The 14058-nt window shown below is 44.7% G+C and overlaps 1 protein-coding gene across 1 annotated transcript in view; it reads left to right on the top strand.

The window, feature by feature from the left end:
- PUDP (pseudouridine 5'-phosphatase) overlaps nt 1–12005 on the top strand; it is a 267324-nt gene extending 255319 nt beyond the window's left edge. The window contains exon 5 of the transcript XR_004297753.1: nt 4526–12005. The gene's annotated coding sequence lies outside the window, so the exon portion shown is untranslated. The remainder of the gene's footprint in view (nt 1–4525) is intronic.
- The last annotated feature ends 2053 nt before the right edge of the window (nt 12006–14058 follow it).

Genomic DNA, 14058 nt, shown 5'->3' with positions numbered 1-14058 from the left:
TCATTGCTAATTACCACACTCTTAGTGGTTAAGTGACATCAATTTAGTACCTTTCTGTTCCGGAGGTCAGAAGTCTGATGCAGGTATCCCATGCATGGTGTTGGCAGCTCTGTGTTTTTTCTGGAGGCACAAGGAAGAATCTGTGTCCTTGCCTTTCCAGCTTCTAGAAGCAGCCTATATTCCGTGGTCTGAACTTCTCCCTGCGTGCAATCTTGCTTGTGTCCCTTTCTTTCCACCGGTGTTGATCCTGATAAACCTCGTGCTTGTTAATCACCCTCTCAGTCGGCTTCCTGCAGAACCCAACCCCAGACACCACACTCTGTCAAATAGTGCGAGGAGCATGGTGTCTCACAGTCAACTCCTGAAAATCTAAAATTATGTTCTGGAAGAATTCAAAGATATTTATAGTTAAAAAAGAAAGAAAGAAAAAAGGAGAAGGAGGAGACAGAGAAAAAGAAGGAAGCAGGGGAGAAAGGAAGGAAGGAGGGGAGGGAGGGAAGGAAGAAGGAAAGAGAGCTATCCTTCATTCAATGGAATGTTGGGACAAGTCTTTCTTTTCTAGATGGCGGGTCAGTGTGAATGAAAGTCTTCTCTAGGGCGACTTGCTTTTCTAAGGCCGTGAGTTTCAGTCCACATTCACACATTCAGGTGTTAGCTGACACTTTGCCATTTGACAGTGGAAAGGGGTATCCCATTGGGCTGAACTCTCAATTTAACTAAGTATTTCTTTTTATTTCTTTGAGCAATGATAGAGTTTCTCAGGGGGTAGTTTGCTATTTCGCTGAAACTAGCTTCACCTGGACCAAGTCAAAATAACTAAAACCAAGAATTATCTCCAGTCACTTTTTTGGTAAATGGAGAGAACCATTGAAATTTTCTATTCACATAACCAGAAAGAAAAAACAAATTGCTTACTGAATACCCTATCTATCTATCATCTATCTATCTATCTATCTATCTATCTATCTATCTATCTATTCATCCATCCATCCATCCATCCACCCACCCATTCTATTTATCTATCTATCCATCCATCCATCTATTATCTATCCATCCACCCATCCATCATATCTATCTATCTGTCTATCCATCCATTATTTATCTATCCATCCACCCATCCATCATATCTATCTATCTATCTATATCTATCTATCTATCTATCTATCTATCTATCTATCTACCTACCTACCTATCTGTCTATGCATCCATCCATCATCAGTCTATGCATCAACTATGTATTACCTATCATCTATCTACCTATCTACCAAATTATTAATCACTTATTTATCATCTATCTACCTATCTATGCATCCATCCATCATCAATCTACACATCAACTATTTATTACCTATCATCTATACTGCATTATTAATCACTTATTTATCATCTATCTACCTATCATCTATTTATCTGTGTATCATCTATCCATCTACCCATCTATGTTAAACACACAAAAAGCCTACCAGACCTCCTGATTCTTTTCCTCGCCTCACATCCTGTATACAATCTATTATGAGATACCACTGGCCCTATCTATGTTCTGTCTGGCCACCACTGCCATGGTAGCCCAGATGGCCTTGAGCTCTCATTCCTACACCACTGTGCTGGTCTGTCTCTTGCTGCTTCTCCTCGCGCTTCCCTCACTGCTATATGTTCACAGTGCAGATGGAATGATTTTTGGCAAAAACACATCCCAGCCGAACACCCTCCAAAGCCTTCCCATTAAGCCCAGGATAACACGCAAACTCGTTCCCAGGACCCCAAGACTCCAAGTGTCCCTGCTTCCTACTCACCTCTCGAGCCTCTTCTCTTCCTACTCCCCTCTTTGCTCACTAGCCTCTGACTAGTCCTTTCTTCTGTCCTATTAAGTGACCAGCCCACTTCCCCAGGCTCTGCATCTTCCTGGCCCCTGTCATCACGAGGAGAATCCAAGTGTCATCTCTGCTGGGGAAACTTCCCCAACCACTTGTCGAGAATATCAACTCTACCAGCCAACTCGGAATCACTCTGAATCTCCTGGGACATTGTGACTATCCCATCTCTTTCAAATTCTCCAACATACGAGACACCATGTAGCATAAGTTATTTTGCTTTATTGTATGAATAGGCTTCACGAGAGTGACATTACCTGTTCCTTTTCACTGCCCTGTGCCTCCCCTTAGAACGTTTATCAACACATAGTTGGTGCTCCCAAATATTTATTGCATGTAGGTTTAATTCTTTTGTTATGAACTAAGATAACATTTTTTTAAAAACCCTGAGGTTATATACAAACTAGGTCTTATTTTCTGTAATAAGCACAGGCTTTAGGAATGAAAGTATAGTAGCCAAAGTGTTGAGAAAACATTGGTCTGCTTCAAGATTCACAAGTGAAACTTTTCCCAAGCTTTTGGTGATAACTATAAAGATAATCCTTGAGTCTAATGATTAAAATAAGTGCAAACAATTTAACTGTAAGTATATATTAAATTCAAGTATCAAAGACAATTCATATCAAGTATCAAAGACAATATAAAAGAAAGTCATTAATGGCCATACTGTTCCATCCTCAGCAAATAAATTATATTTTCATTTTGGGGCTGAGATTATTATGCTATAAACACTAGGAAACTGTGTAAAAGAGTTTCAGGGAAAAGTAATTACCTACAGTTACATAAAGGATTGTGTAGTGGAAGGAAACCCTTTTCTTCTGAGAACCCAGTAATAAAAGACAGGTTAACAAGAGAAAAACAGACAGACGTTTATGAACACATCTACATCCTGTATACATGGGGGATACCCAGGAAAAATGGATAACTCAAAGAAGTGGCTTTAGAATTCAGAATATTTTTGTTTTTTAAGATTTTATTTATGTATTTGTCAGAGAGAGAGAGCACAAGCAGGGGGAGTGGTAGGCAGAGAGAGAAGCAGGCTTCCCGCTGAGCAGGGAGCCTAATGTGGGACCCTGGGATCATGACCTGAGCCAAAGGCAGACGCTTAACCGACTGAGCCACCCAGGTGTCCCAAACCATAAGAGACTCTTAAGGATAGAGAACAAAATGAGGGTTACTGGAGGGAGGTGGGTGGAGGTTGGGTTAGATGGGTGATGCGTATTAAGGAGAGCACTTGTTATGCCGGCCCTGGGTGTTGTAAGTGATGAATTACTGAATTCTACTTTTTTTTTTTTTCCAAATGTTTCCAGATTTTATTAAAAGCTTATCATTTAATATTATATTTATAGAGTTCATCCATATATTTGTACATATTTCTTGTTTATTTTAAAGTCTGTTACTATTCCATTGTTTGACTCTATGATAGTTATATTTTTATGCCTTTAATGTACTTCGATAAATGCTCTTTTACCTGAAATAAACTTACTTTTTTTTTAACACATCAAGAAAACTAAATATATGATTGTGCACATTCATCACAAAATAGTTAGAATCACACAATTACAAATCAGGTCATGAAGATAAGTTTAGAGCCTCTTTTAGCCCTGCCAACTTTTTTCCATTCAGTACGTGCCCTCTTTAATACCCATCACCAGGCTAACCCATCCCCCCACCCCCACCCCTCTAGAACCCTCAGTTTGTTTTTCAGAGTCCATCGTCTCTCATGGTTCGTCTCCCCCTCTGATTTCCCCCCCTTCATTCTTCCCCTCCTGCTATCTTCTTCTTCTTTTTTTTTTTAACATATAATGTATTATTTGTTTCTGAGGTACAGGTCTGTGATTCATCAGTCTTACACAATTCAGAGCACTCACCATAGCACATAGATTCCCCAATGTCTATCACACAGCCACCCCATCCCTCCCACCCCCCACCACTCCAGCAATTCAGAATCTGAATACCAGGAGAGACGGGGCATGTAGGCGGGGAGAGTGAATGATTTTAGGAAAGATGACTAGGCCCTCGGGAGGACAGGTGGAGGTAAGACAGTTTGGGACAGAATTTGGGGGGGGTGTGGAGTCGACATCTAATGTCTCCTGTTACAGGAGACCATCTTTGTGGTTGAGGACACTCCTGGGGAAGGCGCTGATGACAGCTGAGTTCCTCCTGGAGGATGTGTCTTTAGGCAGATGAGGGAGGTTCAGGGAAAGCCTGCCCCTCCACCTGCTGGTTTTCAAGTGGCTAGAGCTCACAGTCATCAGTATACTCAAGTGGCATATTTTGGGGTGGCATGTTCTGCTACTCTCCAGTTGTGTCCATTGGATTGGTTTCAGCAGTAATGCCACAGAATTAAAAAAAAATAATAATAACAACAGTATTCCACAGCACAAAAAGCAAAACACAATGGAATAATAAGAGACCAAGCAATGGGGAAATACTCTCTAACAATGACACAGACATTCTATTTCTTCCCTGGGTGTCTACCTCAATAAAGAGGTCAAAACATGATGATCTATACCGGTGCTCACAGCTACAAATAGCAGACACGCAGACCTTTAAGCTTATATTCAGCAACCAGCCCAAGGTCCAAAGGGTTTGAGGCCAGACCAAGCAGTTTTGTGTTCTCTCGTCATGATTTACATTCTGCTTTATTTTAGGTATTCACGATTCTGACTCTGTGTTGCTTGATTCTCGAATGGATTTTTGAGCAGCCATCAAATCATGTCTGAGGTCCGTCTACCGAGGCGAAGTCACATAAATCAGGTAAACTGTGTGAAATTTGACCAATGCTGTGATGACAGGCTGTTGCTGTAATCTTCTGGTGTAAATCAACCTTCAGGGATGGGGTGGGTTGGAGAGAGAATGCTCAGGACGGAAATGGGAAATCTGCTGGAAGTGTTCTCCATCATGGTACAGAGCAGAAAGTTGAGAAAAAAACATGGGTTTTGAAAGGCATACAATGACTATCTGTCTACTGAATAAGATCTAGGAGTGGTGGGGATATTTTATAAGATCCTGAGGAACAAGACCCAGGGATTAGATGGATGTATTGACTGTGGGCTGCAGATAAGGGGCAGTCAAGGGGGCTCAGATGGGCCAGTGAGCAACTCCCAACTTTGAGAATGCGTTAGATGATTTAATCTGGTGTGCAGAGAAGTGCAACATACTCTCCTGTCCCAGTCAGAGGTCTGTACATACAGAGACTCAAAGCATCAGAGAATGTTTGGAGTATCTCAAATCTGCACTATGACTTCTGTGAACACAAAGGTGGGTGCTGTTGCAAAGAATCTGTACACAGTAATAGAAATTATTCATCCAGAGGGTGTCTTGTTCTTGTCTTTTTCTTTAGTTTTCCCTTTATCTCTCTTTTTTTTTTTTCCTTTCGAGACACTGCTGGGAATTTCACCCAGAGAAGCTGAGATCTATATGAGACCGGTCCTTATCTTATATAGATGTTCCTCTTCTTGAAGTGGGACTCATGATCTTAATAAATAAATACCTTGTGTGTGTTTCTGCTTGATGTCTGTTTCTGCTTCAAGATTTTAAACTCTAAGAGCCAGGCATCAAATATCTCTCTCTCCCTATTGTTATGTGCTTGGATTGAGCCTTTGGGCTCATAGTAGATGATCAATAAACAGGTATTGAAGAAGCGAGTGAAACATGGGATGGCATTGAGTTGACACTTGCATTGAGACAACAAGGAACTATACTATAAATGCTTTGGGGTCTTAGAAAGAGAGAGAGAGAGAGCAGTGCGCAGAGTATTCATGGACGTGGTTCATCTTGGTTCAGACCTTAAATGGTGGATGAAATTTCGAGGGAAAGACCTTGAACATCGCCCAATGAACATGAGCAAGGTATGTTGTGGTTACATCACGCAGAATGTGCATGTGGGGAGAAGGGAAAGAGTCTCACTCCCTTGAAAGAAAGACGCGTATGGTAGGTAGGAAACCACTCAAGTCTACAAATGCCTTGCCGTGAAACCCACATCCGTTTTATCAGAGATGCTGCCCAGTTTGTCCTTCTGTACAAAATATCTTCCTTATAAAGTTATTAGAGTTTTTATTTGGTGTGTGTGGGGAAGCTGTGATAAAAGCATATTACGGTTCAAGCGTTTGGCATGTTGCTCATTTCTTGCGTCAAGCTAAGACAGCGATGGGGAAACAAAGCACAAGTTTATAACATTAAGGAACGAAAGGCAAATTTTCTGGACAGGAAAGTTACGTAGTGATTATTGGTTGCACGGGAAGGAGTCTCAAACCTACCAGATGCGTGTGAGGTGAGGACACCCTCCCGGGAGATAATGCAGTGAAGGTTCAGGAAGTGGCAATTTCTATGAAAATGGAAAACATCGACGAGAGTAATATAATTTGTAGAGGAATGCTCAAATATTGAAATGGCGAATGTCTTGCAAACGCATCCCTGGATAATAGGAAATTCGCTAATGAATTTTCTCACCCATAGGTGAAGCTATTTGGCGGGTAGAGGCATTTTAAAAGAAAAGCAAAATAAAACCTTAGGTAATGCAACGTAGTGATTTAGTAGTTTAACTTCAGTAACATCTATACAGCTTCCTGTATAGAAAGGACCGTATCTAAAATTAGCCAATACTGAGTCTAAGGAGAAAACCCGTTTTGAGTCGTCACTGATGGAATCAGATCAAACAGAGTAACATTTCATCCATCAAATCAATTGGAATAAGGAATCGCTCTTTGGTAAAACGTTCACATTGGTGGAAGGGAGGATGGCAGGCGGTGGGATCGCAGGTGTCTCTGGGAAGGGATTTAAATTTAGTTTTTCACAGCAGCCGTGCAAAGTGCAGTGTGGTGGGGAGACCCCGGGGTTGTGGTCAGTGTTTGTGGGAGACGGAGAAGCCGCCCCTGCAGGTGATGAGCCCGAGTTCCGTTTTGCGTTTGGTTCTCTGCGGGCATCGCTCTCCGTGTCTCCTGTCCGTCCTGGCATGTGTCTCCCGGCGTAGGCGACGGCTCCGTCACGGACACGTTCTCCGCTCTCTCTGTCGGAAATGAGAGGCCTGCCTACACAGATGGCACGTTCATGTTCACGTGTGCAGAGACTAGGCTCTGACCTGACAAAAACAAGGTTCCGAGAAGTCAGGGTAAGGAGGGCGGTGCGTGCAGAGGAAATACAGAAGCCAGCCTGTCAGCAAGGAAGTCTCTATTATTGTGGATTAGGGAATAACCTCGTGAAGCCAGAGTCAGACTGCAGAGAGGCCTCCACTGTTATGTGCTGGATGGGACAGAACGTGTGGATCAACTACAGTGAGCACGTGGCTTCGCCCCTTTGACAAGGGATGGCTCGAGGCCATCATGCCGTAGACTTGGGCCCCTCTTCTTAGAATCTGGGTCCTCTCAGACCCAATCAGTCAGTTCCCTGCAGCGTCCCAGGAATGCAATCTGATTCCAGGAGGAGGAGGCCAGCCCCGACCTCTGGGATTGTGTCCAGTACTTACCACCTTGCAGATTCCCAGCATCAAACACAAATGACGTAAGCACCCGTCCACCCAGGACAGCCCGTGAATAACACGCCAACGGCAGAATGGACCAGGGCACATCATCCACTTGCTAGACGATGATTATGGGGATGCCTTTGTGGAGCCTCGGCCTCAGGGCACCTACCCCGCATAAAAACACAGACCTGCCGTTCTTGAATCCTAAATGCAAAAGTCCAACCATCTGTAACGCTCCATAAATAAGAAACCCATTCATCGCTTCATTGTTCACCACCCACGTGCATTGCCAAATGATCGCCTGCTGATTAAGAAGCTTGCACTAATTCCCGGGGCTCACACAACGCACTGTTCGCAAATTCCCTCTTCTCCCAATTTTCCGAGTGAGGGAGTGGGGCCCGTTATATGTGCAGAACCTCAGGACTCACGTTTCAGAAACGATGCACATACGCTTGATAGCAGGAGAAGCATCCTCGAGAAATTAGCTAATCTGATAAGGTAAGCTCAGATTTCATGGTGAACCTACCAGCCCTCATATTTTGAAAATGCTGCCTAATCTCATTGCACACAGAACACAGAGGACATTTCTTCCTTTTTCTATCCAACAACACTCTTATCGATGACCAGGCTGCTCTCTGTGGGCTCCAACGTGCCCGGGAAAGGCCAGACCCAGGGTGGGTGTCATTATCACAGTTTCTCGGTGTTGTCAGGAATCTCAGACAGGTTTTAAAATGGCCCAGTGCTCAGACAGAGTCCTACTGTCTCAGGCGGGGTTTGCCTTCAGAGGAAAACGGAGAAGGAGTCCCAGGCACCCGGATTTCCCTGCTGGGCGGGGACCCAGCCGCATCCAATATGGCCCACGTTCCCAGGAATGACCCGCACATTGCTGACACCCAGGAGAGCCTGTGTGTTGTCTCGGGTGGTCCAGATGGGATGGGGTTTTATGGGATCTGGAGAGCCTTGTGGCACATTCAGAAGAAATAAGCCCCTTGCGAAATGACTTTCCTAAGCATTTTGTTCACTGGTTTGTCAAGTTCAGGCCCGACTATTTCACGTAGGATTCAACCTGCCAGGCATCCGAAAACAACCACTCCTAAAGCAGGGCCTCAACTTTGAGATGACCAACATTTTGGGCCAGGTGATTCTTTGAGTGGGAGGGTTGTGTGTGCCTTGTGAGACGTTTGGCGGCATCCCTGGCCTCTGTCCCCGAGATACCAACCCTGACCTCCAGCAATTTCGAAGACCAAAGATAACCCCAGTCATTACCAGATATCCCCCACTTGAGAGCCACTTCCCTAGAATTATTTCCCCTGGGACTTTCTGAAGGAGACAAAGATGTATTGAGATGAGAACTATGGATCTCACACCCCAGATACTTAAGGGTCATCTGTGGCATGTGGTGTCTGTCTCTGCAACAAAATCAAGGCAGAACAAACACCAACCCTTAACCTCGAGGGGGATTGAGAGAGGCAGGAACTTTTCCTTCTGTGGTTGTGTATCAATACCTTTATCTCTGAATATTGGGGAACAGTAGCATTTGGGGGAAATGCTGTAGGCAGGGGCATCCCAAGGAAAGCACCACACGACACCAAGTCCTCATGTCTTAATGATCACAAAATGGGACACCGTGATCGGTGACGCACAGCCTCTTGGAGGGATATGCATCTCTCGAGAAAAAGACAAATCTATATTACCTGGACATCCTGCAATGCCAGGCCCATAAAAGTTTGATGAATGAACACTATCTTCTCTAGTGGGTCATGCCATTGTGCTTCCTTGCCTCCTAGTGGGATATGGTGTGTGTGCATTGCTAGTTTGCTGAATGGATACTTCCTCCCATAGGTAATGTGATTAAGGTTTCCCTCCCTCCCACTTGGATTTTTACTGTTGCTGTTGTCCTTGGTTCTGTGTGTGTATATGTGTGTGTGTGTGCACATCTTTGGTTGGCTGGCACATCCTCCTGAGACGAGATACTTGGGGGAGGGGTTGCACTTGTTACCATTAATCAAAGGAGCCGCACCAGTGCAAGAACACGCTACGGAACATGAAGATGGGGACTTTCCTTTCCCTTGATTTCACAGCGCCGCCATGGTGATAGTTAGAAGCTACAAAGCCTTGAAGTTGAGTGGGGAGGCTGAAGGTCAGCCACGTGCAATAGGTCTGGTCCAAGGGCAGTTCAAATGCTGTGGATCTGAGCTTTGTATTGTGCTGGGAAGTGCAAGAACGTGGAAGTTAACGAAAGGAACAATGGACAACCATGAAAGCCACCTGGCTGACAGACTCAGTGGGTGCCCACCAGAATACGACCAGAGGTGTGCCCCCTACTCCCCTCTTTGTGTCCTAAATAGCCATTTGGAGCTCAGTGCTTCCTGTACACCAGATTCTGCGCAATGGGCTCCTTGCCTGAGTCCTCGTCACCTGAGTCTTCCAGGCTGACACCAAGGGCAGGGAGGGAATGTCCCCGGAGCCCTTTGCCTTTCTCTGTGGGCACACTGAAGCTTCGCTTTCATTCCCTCTGAGAGCACATGCTCAGAATAGCTGAAATTCCCAACATTCATAAGGCGGGTAAAATAATAAATTATTGAGTAACACATAAAGGCCGTTCCAGAGCCTGGGAAATGGGCTTGGAGACAGGGCTTGCGAAGCCCAGCGTCATAAATGAGCTGTGTTGTCGGGCGCACCGCTCTCCCCTCTTCCTGATCTTTCTCGATGCCGTTCCTAAAAATAGCCCATAATTAGCAGCGGTCACAAAGCGCGCTCTTATGGGTGCTTAGTATATTTTAACCCCGGTGGAGTCAGTGTGCCAGGCTCTGGTTCGAATTGGTTTTCCAGTTTGGTATTCAGAGAGCTAATTCATTTCGTGGCAGGCACCACTGCATTCCTGATCAGCCCCTGACAATGAACACTGTCTGCATAACAAATGTGCCTTTCTCAGGCTGCAGCAAATCCAAAGTGATTAACAGGAAACAAAGGCTGCCGGTTTCCAACCAATACCTCCGTTTTTATTTAACCCTGCATTTGTCAGCTCCGCCCGAAAGAAAGCCTCTTGCTTACTTTTTTTTTTTTTTTTTTCCTTCTCCCTGGTGGGGAGCCCCTTTTCCTGCTGGGCTGCTCGCCCTTGAAGAGCTTCCTTCAGCACTCCACATGCAAATGGTGCTCTGCTCCCTGCTTCTGACATTTAGGGAAGCAGACGCATCCAAAGGGGGCTGAATCACACCTTGTGTCCCTTGCAGCAAGCCCGGAGTCACCACGTTTCTTCCAGGAGGAGAGAGATGCTCGGGTGGATGGGGAGGGCTTTAACTCTTGAAATCAAGCCTCTTTGCGGCAACAGGCTGAGGGAGGCTTGCCCGGACTCCTGGCATAAAGTCATGGCTACAGGTGCATCCCTCCTCTCCTCAGCCGCCCCATCAGGAAACACAGAGATAATCCTATTTGCCGTGGGAGCATGGGTCCTGGTGCAGGTTGAGGGTGTGTTCAGGTTTCCCTTTTTTACACTGCCCCCTTAGCAAGTCCTCCCTTTGAAACTTTGGGGACGGTGCCCGTTTCACCGGGAAAGAGAAAAGGGAAGGGAAAGACAGACGCCCCTCTCTGCTTCCGTAAGCAGTCCAAAGCACTCTGTTTTTCACAGATCCCATGCCTTCTCTGTTGGGCTCATGAAAACATGCCAGAATCTCCTCTGATCTGCTCCAGAATCTCCTCTGATCTGCTCCAGAATCGTCTTTTCAAAACCCATCTTTATTGCAAGAAATATCATTGATGGTGCAGGGACTGGGTGGGCAAGGACCTTTTAAAGCTATTAGAGCAGCTCTATGGCCTATTATCGCTGGTGGCACCTCTCCAGGTCTAGAGATTTTCCTAATTGTGAGCGAAAGCCAAGACTTGTTACAGGCACCTCGTGGAAATGGATGGTGTTACTTATGTTCACGTTGGTGTCCTAGTTTCCAGTGAAGTAGGGACCATGCTATGGAGGTTTGGAAAAGACAAAGCACTACCAAGTTTGTCTGGCACCTTACTGTATCTGTTGGCTTGCTCGGTTTTGCTTTTCTGTTTTTCTGTTGCCTCTTCTGTAAAAAGGATTTGAGGTGACCTCCGTAAAGAGGAATATAAAAGAAATAGCACAGCATAAACATGGAAAGGCCTTGGGAGCAAATATGCTAACCAACAATATTAAATTTTCCCCTTAACTCTGCATCAGGGGCAAAAAAAAAAAGGAGGGAGAGTGAGGAATTATTCACATTTTTTGTTATCAGGGAAGATGCAACAGGGCTGTGTTCCTCCTCATACCTGGGATGTCCTCCAAACATATGTTTTATGTTAAGTGCGCTGGGAACTTGATTTGGGTTCTTGATTCTTATCATCTCAAACTGGGCAGGTTGTTTTGTTTTATGGTATCTGTATGCTTGATGTCACACCATCAAGACAAGAAGAGTTTTCCACGTTGACTAGAATTTATTGAGTTCAAGTATTCAGTTATTAGAGTCTCCACGTTTGTGGGCCTTATTCCTTGGCTGCTTTTTCCCACATTTTTCCTTGTTTGGGCTTTTTTTTTTTTTTTACTGTACAAACCAATGACAGAGCAAAATTGCTGTGTATAAAAACCAGCAAACAAGGGGCCCCTGGGTGGCTCAGTCGGTTACGCATCTTGATTTTGGCTCAGGTCATGATCTCAGGGTTGTGGGATCGAGCCCTGTGTTGGTCTCCACGTTCATTGGGGAGTCTGCTTTAGGTTCTCTCCTTCTGCCTCTCCCCCCTCCCATTGTGCACACACGCTCTCTCTCAAATAAATAAATCTTAAAAAAAAAAACAAAACACAAGCATACAAGCAAGGTAAATATTCTTTTTGGACTCAAACCAAACCTAGTCATATAACAGTGATGCATTCCCTCATCCATGGCTTTTCTTTTTAAGAAGTGGAATATAATCTAGGAATATACTGTTTACAAATCCTACGTGAGATGAAGGGACACCCAGAAATTTGGGTCGTGGGTTCAAACAGGCACAGAACTATGCACATGCAAAGAACAAAGATTCTGTGGCCCCTTAAGAATTCAGAGCCAAGAAAACCGCTTAGGGCAGGCTTATTAAAGCCTCATATCAAATGAGGATACTCCTTGACGGGGCATCCTCTAGGAGTGAACTTCTCAAAGCAGTGGACAGAGTTAGGAAAACATGTCAGAAGTTGCATTGTGTTTCGGTGAATAAGTGCGTTCCCCACTTGTTCATTCTCTCACCTGATGATGCTGAACAGCTCTGCGAACTCTCTTCAGTTGTAGACAGAGAAACGACGGACTGAGAAATTAAATAGCTGGCCCAGAGCATCCTAAATATTGAAAAAAAAAAACAAAACAGCGGGAGACTGGAACTCTAGAGCATGAATACGGCTCCATATTTATTCCCCCCTGATTTGGGAAGTAAGTCAACCCATAATTGGTGACACAGCAACAATGTGCTAGACCTCACCAATATTCCATATCGTCTTCCTCATTTGGGATGTATGAAAGTATCCATTTTCCATGCACAGAGAAAACCCACAGCCACTGAATTAACCAACCCGTGTAAAGGAGGAAGGGGTCCAGACTGTAATCTGCTAATTATAATTCAAAACTTAACCAGTGGAAATATTCGGACATGTTGGCAAATATTTATTGTCAAGAATATTCACTGAGTACTATTTATATACTCAGGCAGAAAGAACGGGAAGACCCAAATGTTGTCCCCACCCCCCAAAAGGAACAGTTGAATGCAAAATGGGCTTGTTTTGTTTTAAAATCGTATATACAGGTATTTAAGTGTACTTTCAAATCATGATTCACGATGTGGGAAGATGCACAGGAGGTAGAATTGAGTGAACACATTGCAAGTGATGAAATTGCGTGGAGGGCATCAGTTCCGAAGTTGTAAAGTCCTCCGGAGGACTTGCTTAAAATGGGGACTGCCCCTCGCCACCCTCGGGGTGTCCGATTAAGTAGGCCTCACGTGGGAAACAAGAATTGACACTTCTAACAAGTTCCCAGCTAATGCTGATGCTATGGGCCCAGGGACCCCACTGAATTAAACAAATATGTATCAGGAGTGTTAACAGAGACAACCTGCCTTGTAGGACCGTCCTTGTCCACACTGGGTGGTGACAGAACTCAGTGGGGTACTTTTAAAAAACAGCAGTGTCCAGTGGCAATGTGAGGTGGTGCAGCCACTGTTAAAAAAGTTTGCCATTTCTTCAATAAATTAAAAATGCAATTAGCCTATGATTCTTCAGTTCCACACCTAGGCACAGATCTAAAAAGAATGTAAACAGGTGTCCAAACAGAGGTATGCCAGCAAACATTCATAGCCGTGCTAGTCACCATCGGCAAAGGTCGAAGACAGCCCATATGTCCGTCAACAGACTAACGGATCCACAAAATGTGGTCCAGCCCCTCTGTGGAACAGTACTGGGCCATAAAGAGCAGTAACCTTCTGACACCTGCTACAGTGTGGCTGATCCTTGAGAGCCTCAGGCTGAGTGAACAGAGCCGGACACAAAAGACCACATATTGTATGATTCTATGCATATCAGATGTCCAGAATGGGAAGATGCATAAAGACAGAAAGCAGTTTACTTGGTTGCCGGGACGGAGCTGAGGTCCAGGGGCACCAGGTACAGAGTTTCTTTGGGAGCCATGAAATGTGCAAAAACGAGGTCGAGCTCATGCTTGTGAATGTGCTAGAAGCTACTAGGTTGTA

Source organism: Phoca vitulina, unplaced genomic scaffold (genome assembly GCF_004348235.1).
Source record: "Phoca vitulina isolate PV1807 unplaced genomic scaffold, GSC_HSeal_1.0 scaffold60, whole genome shotgun sequence".
NCBI lineage: Eukaryota > Metazoa > Chordata > Mammalia > Carnivora > Phocidae > Phoca > Phoca vitulina.
Note: the sequence above shows the minus strand (reverse complement) of the source record. Positions and strands in the feature narration are given on the sequence as shown.